Raw genomic sequence first — 13,789 nt, 5'->3', positions numbered from 1 at the left:
GCACGGACAGATATTCACCTGCTGGGCACTTGGGATGCAGCTGCACACCATCCTCTTCTCCAAGGGGGAAGGAAAGCTCCTGTGTTCCACACACCAGCAGTGACTGGTGATTCAGTGGGATGGRCCAGAGCACAGGAGAAGGATCTGTAGATAATAGCAGAGGGAATCAGTAAGATGGATGAAATCTGTTTTGGATCTGGAGGGAGCCAGCTTTATCATGATGGGAGATGGGAGACACAAATTGCAAAGAAGGCAGGGTTTGCTGGTTTGGAATTGTCGAATTCACAGAATTGTTATTTTTGACTCTGTAGTTGACATTGGTTATTATTGATGCATKAAACTTTTATTTAATGTCTGCTAAGTCATTCATTCAGGAGTTCCACTCTGTAACAAAGTTTGTATGGTGGCACTCACAGTTGGTCATTGGAAAAGARGATCAGATAAAAAAGGCTATGCAGATGTAAATCCAGCACATAAAATATTGGCTACAAGAAACTGGCATTTGGGCCTAAATAAAAACATCCATATCACTTCTATCCTTCCACAGGACCATGGGATACTTTAAGGAACAATCTTAATTAAGCATTATAAAACTTGGAGAATTAATGATGTACATTAGAAAAAAAAAAAAAAAGAGCTTTTTCTGAAGCACTAGTGCAAATCTATCAAGTTTGAGTGTGTAGAAAAAAAGATATCACCATGATAGCTGGGATATGCTGAATCTATTCATCAATAAGAGGCACCAAAAGAACAATCACTTGAGCAATGYAGAATATTTTTAGAGGTTAAAAAGAAATCCTTAGCTCATAAAACTTACAGAATTCCTTAATGTTTCTACACTTTCCCTTTATTATTTGCATTGTTTACCAACCTTGTTGTGTTCACAGCTCATTCTACAGCCAACAATTTCTATTTTTTCACCTTAGAGCTTAGTCTCTGACATACGTGCAAAAGCTAAAATCTGACTACCTCTACATATTTGCAAGATATTTAGATAAAATGTGTATATTAACCAGAATAGGAAAGATTGGAGGAATCACATTTTTTTTTCATTTGATAGAGAAATAAGAAAAAACTGGAGCTGTATGCTTCTGTATCTAAGGTCTAATGGCCCACATCACTTTATCCTATGAGTTCTCAAAGCCAAAAAAGTAAGTTTGCCTTMACTTTATCCCGTGTCACTTAAAACTCTTGACTAAATAAGCATGTCTGAAGTGGCTGCTTAGTAAACTCAAATCCACCAGGTAGTAGGCACAGAGATGTACCATTTGATATTGGGTGAACATGGCTGTATGTAGAGCTTTGTAGAGGTACAGGCAATGGGAGGAGTGTGGGGGGCTGGTTTTTTTTGTTTTTTCCCAAGAACATCTGCCATAGATGCTCAAGTAACACACACAAAATGGATATTTGTACAGATTCTAGTCATTCCTAAAAATTCAATTAACATTCCTAACTGTCATAATCTTTGATACAGTCAATTGGCAGAGAATGAGATGCATGAAATAACATAAATACCAAAAAACTAGTCAGTAGAGGATACTACCAGCAGTCCAGCTCTAGGAGAATTCTAGGATCAAAACCCTGAGATGATAGTAGAATTAGAGAAGTGAGAAGCATAAACATGCCCAGGTCTCTTGCRAGACTGGCTGTGGCTTAGGAGATGGGGAATGATTGGTGCCATAGCAACATTCTGCAAAACCTTGGTCACCACAAATGGAATCTGAAGTGGCCTTCTTACCAGAAAAGTACTTCTTACCAGAGAAGTTTAAAATGTCAGAAACAGCTGCTGATCAGAAATCCTAGTGCTGTGTGTAGCTCCAGCACCATAGGAAAACAGCACAAAGGCATCTCAATTGAGGTCGGGAGGTAGTGGTACAAACAATTTTATTTATCACTCATTTTTGCCTAAAAAGAGCATAATCTGAATTGCTCTTCACCCTAGAGGGAGTCAAACCTTCTACCTAAAGGTAAACAACATTGACAGCAATAACAGAGGCGCAGAGGTAATTATAACTCAATACAGAAAAGCATTTGAGCAAAGCTTTTAAAAGGAAAGTGGACTTTGTGGGCTCTGAATCACACAAGTACTGGCATATTTACTCTGCACGAAAAAATCCCTAAAAATTTTCATTGAGAAAGATGGCACATATTTTAGAGATTCCAGGTTTCTCTGCTTTTTAAATGACAGTCTATTTAAAATTCTAAGACTTTCAGTAAAGTATTTGATCAAGCAGATACAGAGATGCTTTTTCTGCTACATAAAAGAAGAGAATAAAAAATTTTTGAACCATACCTCACACAATACTTTTTGTCTTTTTTTCAAACTAGTTTAACCAGTCATAAAATTCTGTTTTGAGACATGCACTTTGTTTACAATATTTAGCAGGAATTACATACCTGTGCTAKGATTTATATTACAGTATTTTAGCATTTAGATTGTTGGATGGTAGGGAAAAGGAATTCCATTCATTAATATATCTTTTTTTTGTTTATGTTGGGTATTTTTTAATTAATTTCTCATTGTTGTTCTCTTTGTGTTCTCTTTGTACTTGTTATAAGCCAGTAGACACTGGCTGTCGTGCATTTAAGGAAGCATGAGTCAAATTTCTCAAAGTGAAATAAAAAATATAGAATCATGCAAATACATGAACTATGATGGAAGCAAATCTGATATAAACAATAATTAATTGTTAAACTTGACTTTTTTCTTGATTASTAATCTATTTTTCTATTATCTTAGTATTTACATTGCCACTGAACCATTACATAAAAACCATAACCTTTTCAAAAATTAAACAGTAGATGCAAATACAGCAACAATCAAAATAAATATGTTCACTCATATTGAAAGAAATTGTTCTATTGGTTAAATACACTTGGGAATATTATTTTATGTCATAGCAAAAATATCATTTTAATCCCAATAGATATTTYAAAATTTGCAGAAGGTCCAGGGCTATATTGCTATACAAATGGGAATATTCTTGATAGATTGGGTTACAAAGTGTGAAATTGTCTGCAGAGAAAATCCTGAAGATTTTTGCAGCGAGTCCTGGTGCAGGGGTGCAGGGGAATCATGAAAGTGTTTCTAATATGGCATTTGCAGGTGCTGAAATGTTATTACGAAGCTACCAACTGCTTTGAGGAGTCAGATGTGAAAAATTCATTTCTGGTATCAGAGGATCCACCACTGAAACADGGTAAGAGAGAATTTGTATGCATGCAGCTTCAGTTTCTGCAGGAATCTTTTGCACATCACGAATCCTGAAAGGCTCCTCATTAGGATTCGTTTGTAGATAAACGAACATGCTTTGCATGAAATCCAAACAGAMATTCAAGTGAAGAAGCTGCTTTTAAAAAGTCTGAAAGCAATTTCACAGACATTGCGATGCAGAAGTTTCCAAATTATTTATTTAAATCTCTAACTGTAGTTCCCATTTTTTTCTATTTATGAATTGGAAGCACTGTTTTTCAGCATGTCCTGGTAATGCTGTGCTGAACCAGTAAACTACTCAATATGAAATTATCATGAAACAATAGAATACTAAGTAAAATCTCAAATCAGTGGGAACAGAACARCCCCAGGTGTTGGAAAAGGATTCCACAACCTGTCCTTTCTCAGAGGAATGCCAGGTTTGCAGCTTGGTGCTTTAGCCTTACGTGCTCAGGTTTGACTGGGGAACAAACCATCAGTCAGCAAGTGCAGGAGGAGCTGTGCTGGTGAGGGCACAGCAGCCCTCCCATCACTTCTGGCATGATGTGGTGTTGAGGAACAGGTGAAAAAGGAAGGTCCCTGCCCCAGCATAATAAACATATTTTAACATGAAATATTCAAGCAGCCCAGATAAAGACGGGGAATTACACAAGAATAAACCATATAAATAAACTTATCTATATGTTTACCTGCCCAACACAGGGGCATCAAAGAACTAGGGTTTTGCCATCTGAGATCAGTGGGATGCATTCTCATTCCTCCCAAGGAAGGACATTCCTGCTGGTGGTGGCTCCTCAGTCTAGATGAACTCAGCCATCCTTGGCTGGTGCTGGTGTCCAGGCACTGGCAGGAGGAGCTGTGGGATGGCTGCAAACTGACAGCTCCAGCCTGCTCCAGGGGCACCAAAGGGCATGGAGGAGCCCCTCAGCCAGGATGGCAGCACCTCTGGGAGACACATTTAGGAAAGGGCAAAAATGCTGCACRGCAGCTGTGAGAGAGGGAATGAGRAAAATCAGAAACAGCCCCATAGGTACCGAGGTGGAGTCCATGAGGAAGGAGGAGGAAGAGATGCTCAAGGCACTGGAGCAGGGATTCCCCTCAGCCCCGTGGAGAACCACAGTGGAGTAAATATCCTCCTCCAGCCCCTACAGGAGCCACCACTGGAGAACATGGACTGCACCCACAGAAGTGATCCATGCTGGAGCAGTTTGAGAAGAACTGCAGCCCATGGGAAGGACTTTAAACAAAGTCATATGGATGGTGTTTTATGAACATTATTAACACAACTTTTAGCCAAAACCCCATATTAAAATGAGAATTCTTTTGAAACCAATAAAGTTGTTTCCTTTMAACTGGAAGCCAATTTGAGTTGTTTCAAGTGCAGCAAATTTTAGTGGAAAAATCAAAGAAATTATGTGCTTTTTTAAGTGCCTAAAGGTATATGAAAAGTTTTTCATATGCATTTTTATTGAAACAAATATAAAATTTCCTTTGTTGGTAGTCTTGGCCCACATACTCAAGTTCACAGGAGCATTAATTAAGGAAAGGTAATTTTGCACATAAATAAAAAAAAATCCTTGACAAAAACTTTACCATGAACATTAGGTTGAAAATTTCATGACTCATACCATGGATGGCATGAAAATCTTACTGATTCTTAAAGTTAAGCAATATGATTCAAATTCTAAATAATCTGAATTCTAAATTCTAAATAATCTACATACCCCAGAAAGCAAGCCAGAAGCTCTGGAATTTTGAATACTAGAAAAATGCTCACAAATTTTACCTCATGAATTATATGTAAACTTTATTAAAGTGAATAATTTTAAAGACAGGAGAAAATAATACAATACTTACTATCAAATTACAAACCATATTGGTTTTATCGATTTATTTATTACGCACTTGTTTTGCTTGTGTTCTACACTTAAAGCAAATTATTTGTTTTGGCTATTCTGTTTCTCTACCTCATTCTTCTATAACTTTAAAAATAATATGAAAATAAGCCAAAAATCCAACAGGCAGCTTTTTTTTTCTTTTTTTTTTCTTTTGTTTTTTTGCTGTGTGCTTTACTTCCTTTGAATTTGAGCACCACTGAAGTCTTCTATTCATCTTTAGGCCATGGCATGTGATAGCAAGATTATCTCCTTCTATGGCACCAGAATGGAGCTGGAAAGATAACCTAGKGCATCTCCAATGCAGGATCACTCTCAGCTCCCTCATTCCTGACACCATGTTAGATATGTACTCAGTGACTCTTTTAACTCCTTAGGCAACATGCTGTGCCTCATGAGCATCTCCTAAATTTCCTGACATCTGAACTGAAAAATACAATTCAGCCCAGTTTTTCTTGTTCAGTCATAAATGAAAATAACATAAGTTTTTTTTTTACTTCTCAGTAGCTGTGTTGACATTTGAGACAGTTAATGACCTTCTCAGTCCTCTTCTGAAATTAAATAGTGCTTGTATTTTTAAATTTTCTCACCAAAAGGGGAAATGACCAGGCAAAAAAATCCTCCTATAGAAAAGGATGGGAGAATTAACATTGGATCATAAGCTTAATATAAGTCAGTGTCACATTGTAACAACAGAGCAAGGTATAGAAGGGGGAAACACCATAATGTAATGCACTGTCCTTCCTTCTGCTCTCCACATCACTCAATGGAAAGATTAAAAGTAAATTTATTTCCCTTTGCTTTCTTGGTCAATGCAATATGCATTTTCATCTCCTAAGAAAAATGTGCATGCTCAAAACAACTGTCTTGCTTTCAAAAAACTGAAGATTACATAATGCAACATTATCCTGACATTAAGACCATCCTGCCTAAACATGAATTTAAGGATGATTATAYAATARATTTAATTTTAAATTCTTTCATGARGGGCTTTAGTTTGGAGGCTTTTTGGAGGGGGTGAGGGAGTGGTTAATTTAATCATGAGCATCACTGAATTCACATCTTTTGGTTAGAACTTAAAAGATCTACCACACACCAACATAACCAATGTGCTTTGCTTTACAGAGGTGGCTTTGGCAAAATAAGGGCTTGTGCTTTCTTTTTGGTTTTGATTTGTTTGTTTTTGTTGTTGTTGTTGGTTGGTTGGCTTTTTTTAGGGGGGTGTGTACACATATGTATGCATATGTATATAAATGTATATATGTGTATGTGTATGCATATATATTACATAGAGAGAGTAATTGCAAATGTACAGGTGAGCTAGTGAACTTTGAATTTAATTCAATTTTCTCATTATCAAAATTCARTATTGCTGGCCAGCTCCTTTGCTCTTCATGTGGATATCAAAGAGGCTTCAGCAAAGCTCTACAAAGACCCTTTCTTTGTTCTCAGATATTTCCGTATGATACAGCTGAACGAGCAGCTGAAAAAGAGCTTTTKGTGGCATTTGCTTATCCCACACATTCATGCAAATTTTACCACCACATTGTGCCATKACACATCCTGCATTCATTCTTAGCCCACTGATTAATCCTTTCACACTTCCTTTCTACTTGTGATTTATTCCAGCTGCAGAAAACACAGCATATTTCCTGGTGCCACCAATTAAACTGAAACAGTTTTTTTTACTCTCCCCTTACTCTTCCTGGACACACATAAAGCAGAAGTCAAAATCAGGGTCCTGGTTTGGCTSATGTACATATTTCAGCCAGCTTCAGGGGAACCAGGGCTCCATCCCAAAGGACCACATTCAGACTTCAGTTGCCTTTCATCTCTGAAAACTAGCAGGTACTGAAAAAGCAAATCATACTTTTTATTTAACTGTTTGTTGAGAGGAGTGCAGACAACACCTGTATTTTCTCTGTGTGGTGTTCTGCCTATATGGTTGATCCGACTTTGGTTACCACACATGCACTGTGGAACAGTGTTACACCATGCAGGAAAATAAAAAACATTCCTAGCTGGCATAAAATCACTGAATCCTAACATTTTCTCCTCCCACAGGCCCCAATTCACTTGCATGCCAGCATAGATAACAATTTCTTTGAAGCCATAATTTGAAGGACTGATTCCCACTGCTCACTGGCAACACAGAGACTCAGTGCTGGGAAAGAGGAAGACAGGGCCTGAAATGATTCTAGAAACCTAAGAAAGTAATTCCAATAAGGATTAGAATTTAACTCACCASGCATTATAAAGAAACTAAAACAGCCATCAAAGAACAAGACATACAAAGGATGGGAGTATGTGTGGAATACTGCCTTTCTTGATGCTGATGATTTAGGGCTCTAGGGAGACCTTGAATTCACAGCTTAAAACTTTGTCATGGAGCAAGACATTCCCACTGATCTTCACATGGTRGAAAAAAGGTCTCACATTTCGCTTTTCAGACAATGACAGTAGTAACTGAAGTTTAGATGTATATTCAAAAGGAGTCAGGAAGCAACAAAAGAGGGGATGAAATTTTAACAAAAAGTAGATTAAAATAGGCATGAAAATATTTAATGAGAAATAAAAATGGTGGCAATCAAGAATAAAATTAAAGGAATGGAAAGATGAAGCTCAGAAGATACATTGTTAGTGAAAAAGGACCTTTTAAGAAAAAAAAATAGGGTCATAATTCTCTAAAYAGCTCAGGAGCCCTCTGGAGGCATTTCCCGCATGCAGTGGTTGTGCAAGCAGTGCCACAACACATACACAACCAAGGTTATGATGCTTGTATATTCTACAAAGCACGATAATTTGGACAGACAGATGTGCAATTATTGCATATTGTTGAAAGACCAACTGCACTGCAGTAAGAGATAAAAAATGCTGCTAATTGACAAAAACTATAGATGAAAATATGCACAAATCAGAGAACAGGAAATAGGAATTAGCTGTATTTCARTTGCTGAAGCTAACTGACCTTAGTGGCCTTTGGTTATTTGTTTGGTTGGGTTTTTTTAAACAATGAAAAGTATCATTTCTTGATTCTATGATTTTGGGGTTTTTTTTGATAGCRTGCCACTTTCAGATTGTCTTTATGTCTGATAAATGTGTGGGTTTCTGCAGGTAAAATTTGACAGTAAGGCCAGTAGGTGAAATTTTCTGATTCTCGTTTAGTTGTTCTGTCACATCTGGCCATCTCTGGAGAGCACCAGGAGATATTTCACAGSTATCAGTACAGCTGAAAACTGCCAGGTTTATTTCCACAAACCTTTCCTATAATTTTTACCTTCTGAGATGACTTTATGCTTCTGAAATACATTCTCTTCCTTTGTCTTCAGACCCTGTGTTCTATAATTCACTTTTTGGTTGTCATGTTTATCTTTTTAGTGTTATCTGAGTGCTTAGGACACAATCCATTAGACAKTCCAGTTACCACTGAGCTTGTATACCAGTAAATTTTGCATAAGTGTGATACTACATAAAACCCCAACTATAAAATAGTCGATGTGTGCTACATGAAAAGCAATGATTAAAAAAAACACGTGAATCCCTAAGCCACTGTTTACTGAACCTCATAAAAAAAAGAAAAAAACAAATTAAATCCTCTTATATTATCCTAAAGACCTGAAAACTGGAAGAATCTTACACTGATCGCAACATCAACCCTTCCACTGCTAAACATGCCAAAGAATATCAAGGAAAARAAGTAAAAAAAGTAAAGGTATTGCACTCAACAGCATGGTAGAGCTCCTGTGCTCCAGCAACGTGCTAAGGTCATACATCTTACAAACCCTGCTGTCTCCTGTGGATTTAGTTAATAACAGCAAGAACTTTCTTTGGGTTTGCCTGCCAGGTATATGATACACACTTCAACAAGAGGAATTTTTTTACCTCATTCCACAATGGTGGCTTCAGAAGGAATTATTATTTCTAATTCATCTGTCTTGTAGAGACAAATCAGAAGTAGTAAAAAGTAAATCTCTTTATAACTAAATTAATCCAAACCTTTTTCATTTGTCATCACAGTGACAAAGCTCTTTTGTCAGCTGAACAGATATGCTAAACACTTGTCACTTGCATATGYTAAAAGAGCAACAATTATAACAAGATCATTTCTCCTAATACATGTCAAAGCAGAAGAATTCTTTTTTTGTTCTTGTGTGCTTTGATTGCTTTACACCAGTTATGAATTTGTAACCCACTCAGATATGGAAGAAGAACAACTGATGTATTGCTATGCCTTCTATCCTTCTATCAAAATGCAGAGAGTCTATGACCTCAGAATGAAAAAATAATCAATAAAATATTTCTATTAAAGTGCAAACACCGAGTTTCCACAAAACCTTAAGTCAGAACTTAATTCCTTTTAATTTTTCTGTAATAGACTTACTTTGCAACAAGAGAACAATTTTCTTGGTAGGCCATACTTCTGTCATTTCCCTAATGACTTAAATGTCTTTAGAGGTTTTTTTACCATTGCTGTTGCATTTTTAAGAAATGTGAAATGGGAAACTTTCTTCAAAAATGTAAAGAATGTTTTCCATTTCCTATTAGAAAAATAAAGATGAACAGATTGTCACGCTTATCAGAAGGAAATTAAATACACTTTCACCTTGTGAAAAAAATAACGTGACAAAAACAATGTGACAATATAAAAACTATAAAGATGTTCAAGAATCATCCTTGAGCTCCTACAAATAAATGATTCTTTTATTCTATTCTTTTACCTTAAATCACCTGCAGGCTATTCTAATTCTGGGAGATGCACCAGAAAATACTGAATACTGACTTGGCTTTGTATTTAAATACAGTAAGAATGAAAATATCCAAACTAAGGGACCCAAAATATGTGAAGATATTTCAGTCTTGGAAATAACAACAATAGTTGTGCTTGAGCAAGGGACAATTTTACAAGCACGCCTCAAAATTCTGGTAGAAAAAAAGGGAGTTTATCACCCCAGAGCTATTATAAACAAATTGCAGCTTAGGTTAAGAGGTCCTTCAAGGAGTGCCTAACAAGCCATTTCCTGCTAAAGCATTCAGTAAGTCAAAAAAGTGGGCATTAAAATAACTGATATTTTTAAACATTCCCTCTGACAGTGAAAAGTCAACCTTGTGTCCTGATACCTTTAAGAAAAAGATCAAGCATTAATAACACATTTTCAGAATCTTACACAGGCAAGATTCTGGAAGGCTTTTCTTCTGGAAAAGTAAGAAATAAAGGTGCTTCTGTATTCATCTAGATCTGTCTGAAAGAACAAAGCAAATACTAACAATGATGATTAATAATTAGCATTTGCGGCCCCAAATGAAACTGTAGCCTCCTCATTCCCAGCCTGGGTAACCAGACCTTCTATCTCCTTATAGTCATAAAACAAAACAAAACAAAACAAAGAAAAAAAAATTTAAAAGGTAAAAAGAAAAATATGGCATTCATACTTGTCACCTACAGAAAAAAAAAACATGAAAAGACATTTAACAAGAAATTAATGCAAATCTCTGCACAATATACTTTTACGTATTATTTTCTTCTATTCCACAAATGAAACACAGTTTGTATAATTTGTATAATGATTTGTCAGATCCAGCAAAACAAAACCAGAGCTGTGCAACCTGTACTTGCAGTGTGACCGCAAACCTCTGTTTCCACACCAATCTGCACACAGACATAAACCCCTGTACATGCATACTTGAAATAATAGAGGAAGGCTGAAATCACCCGAGGAAAGTKGTGCTGTCTCATTTGCTTTTTGCAGCATGAGGATTAGTCTCTTTTCTGTGTAATGCCAGAAGCTAGCTGATTGCRCTGCAGGACTCTTCTCTTCTTGCTCTCCTTCAAAAAAAAAAAAAACCTTCTTATGAAGCACGGGAGGTGCCCTTAGCAAAAGGCAGGTCACAATGCATGGTTATGCTGGCGATTTTAGGATTTCTGCGTCATTACTGGATCATTTAAAATTTTTGTCTGGAATTTTTTTTCCTCTCTCTCAGAAAAAAAGKAGTTTAAAATCTGCCTTGACCACCAAGCATGGCACACTATACCTCCCACAGTCAGCTCAGCATGTGATCAACTGGTAACACTTTCATTTCCTTTGCCTTCCCTGTTCCCATGATATTGCTACTCTAGGTTAAGCAGCACTAGTCTTTGCTTTACCATTTAGTGTGGCYACTGTGGGAYTCTAGTGAGACTGCCRGAGAAGACATTCTGTTTTGGATTTGGGGTTTTGTTTGTTTGGCAGGGTTTTTCTCAAGAGTAATGTGTTACTACAATACAGTGTTGCAGGAGGCCCCTTCCAATTCTACAGCCCTGTGCTGAGATATTTAAAAATCCCTAGAATTTAACTGTTTTAGGAAGAGTAAAGTGACTGCATTTGACTTGAATAGCTCTCCTCTTAAATAAGGAGCAACAGCAGCATTACTGTGATGACGAATTCACCTTTCAATATTCATCATTACTGATTTTTCCACCACCACCATCACCCCCACCTCCATGCCATGTATTTCTAGACATTCATGAACATTAAGACTGAAATTTACAGGTAAAACCACAATGAAACTAATTCTAAATTTAAAAAAAATCCACTTCTAAATATAAAGGATAGCTACAGGTAAAGTAACCAACCCAAATACTGAACGTCAAAAGCAAACAACTGTGTATTCCAAATGTTAYAAGGAGTAAGGACTTACAGAGCACAGTTGTCAATCTCACAACACTGTCAAAGCCACAGAAAGAAGTTGCCACAAATTAAGCCACCACAGCGAGTACTTGAAATAGGCACAAGAGGAAGGTGTTAATTCCAGGCCTAGCAGAGGAGAGGTCTGGTTAGCACATCCTGGTTAATGCATCTGGACAAAAATTCCCACTGTGGCAAGCTATGGAAAAGGAAGCAACTGCTTACACAGATGCTATCCCAAATTATAGGAACATCTGCAACCACCCTATGGATACTTGAAACTTCAGCTGTATAAAGGTGTGGACTCCAAAAGAACGTTAAATGAAATCCATATTATTGCCTTTGGCATATGGTTTCATTCACATCCTAATTCGGACAGAGACATCTCTCACTAATCARATCATAACATATGGTCACTTTGAATAGACAGGAGAAAACTCAGTTCYAATTCTAATCAAATAAGTCTACACTACATTGAATTATCTAATGTTTAAATGTTCTTTTTACCACCTACACAAAGTAAAAGCTTACAACTGGGATACAGTTTTAATTTCTTTTCTTTAGGCTTAAGAAAAGCAAAAAAAAAAGGAAAAAATTAAATATAACAAGTAGACAATCCATAAAGTACACTAAGCTCATCAATTCTTCACAAAAAATATTGGGAAAGGGCCAAGTTATTTAACTTTCCAGAACAGCTGCTTAGCATTCACAATACTCAGTACCATTAATGCTATGAATGYCTCAAAAAACTCAGAATACTTTTATTTGGGTTAAAAGAATGTCGTTTGCAAAAGCAGTTCAGAAAAGAAAGCAGTTCAAAACACTTTTGAGAAGCCTCAACCCAGCTCTGATGGATATACCTTGATTTCAGTTTTAATCTAATCATAAATACAAGAAATTTGTTTACCAGCTAATTTTCAGAGCAACTTCATGAAGTTAATGTATTGCCTGAAGTATACCCCAAATGTCAATATCACCATCTCTGCTGTCCCAGATCCATGAGAACAACTTAATCCACAAAGTGAAAACAACAATCCCAATATCAGTTTTCTACAACTTTCGTGTGTGTCTGTGTTTTGTCTCTTTTGTTTTCCTTCATTCAGTTATTACGGAACAAGGTTCAAAAAAAAGACTCAGCAGCATAATAAAATCTTGAGCTTTCAGCAGAGCTATAGGCTGAAATACTTACCAGCTCAACCAATGCAGGGAGTAGGGAACTGGTTGTTGCAGGGTCCTGATAACTTAGTTCTTGCATACAAATCAATGTTGATGTTTTATATATTACATTTTAATATTTTCTGTCTTTTTGACCAGGGGTGTATATAAAATAGAAGTTTATTATTCTTATTATAACAGCAAAGAAGATTTGCTGGAATAAATATGAATCATTCAACAATTCTTTTCCATATGAGTCATCTTACATTTTCCAAAACTGTGCACCTGAACTTATATTCATGCTTTTCTAGCTTTGGTTAACCCAAGGGATTCTGTCATCTGCAGAATTCCTTTCCTTCTCCCATTGTCTCTGCCACTAAATTCAGAACTAAACATACAGGTCAGAGTGATCAGTGAAGAAAAACAAGACTACTTTCAAAGATTTCTTTTCCATGACTGCTGGTTCTAAAGTGTTTTAGAGTGATTATGTTTTATAAATGAAGGCAATATATATAGGGATTATTTTCTTAACTCCTCAGCAGTAGGCAGGATAAACATGGACTGCATTCATGTGGACTGTACACGGAAAAACTAGACTTCAGTCTGAAATAAGATAATTTCTCTAAATATCATTAAGTAGCAGGAAGCYGCTGTAGGAAAAATGCTGTCTGCATCCAGGAAATATATCTGGTTTTCTGCTCTGTAAATATTTTTCTTAAAAATGTTTTTAATTTTTAGCAAGCTCTAAAAAAAAAATAAATAGATTAGAAAACCACATGGAATTGCAGGCTGCCCTGGAAAAAATAAGTGAACATGATGTTGGATTCTTTTGCTAGCCTCAAGAAAGTGCATTCAGCAGAGTC

This window comes from Malurus melanocephalus, unplaced genomic scaffold, assembly GCF_030028575.1.
Source record: "Malurus melanocephalus ecotype Western Australia unplaced genomic scaffold, MMel_1.1 scaffold_151, whole genome shotgun sequence".
NCBI lineage: Eukaryota > Metazoa > Chordata > Aves > Passeriformes > Maluridae > Malurus > Malurus melanocephalus.
The sequence above is the reverse complement of the archived record's forward strand: the minus strand, read 5'-3'. Positions refer to the sequence as shown.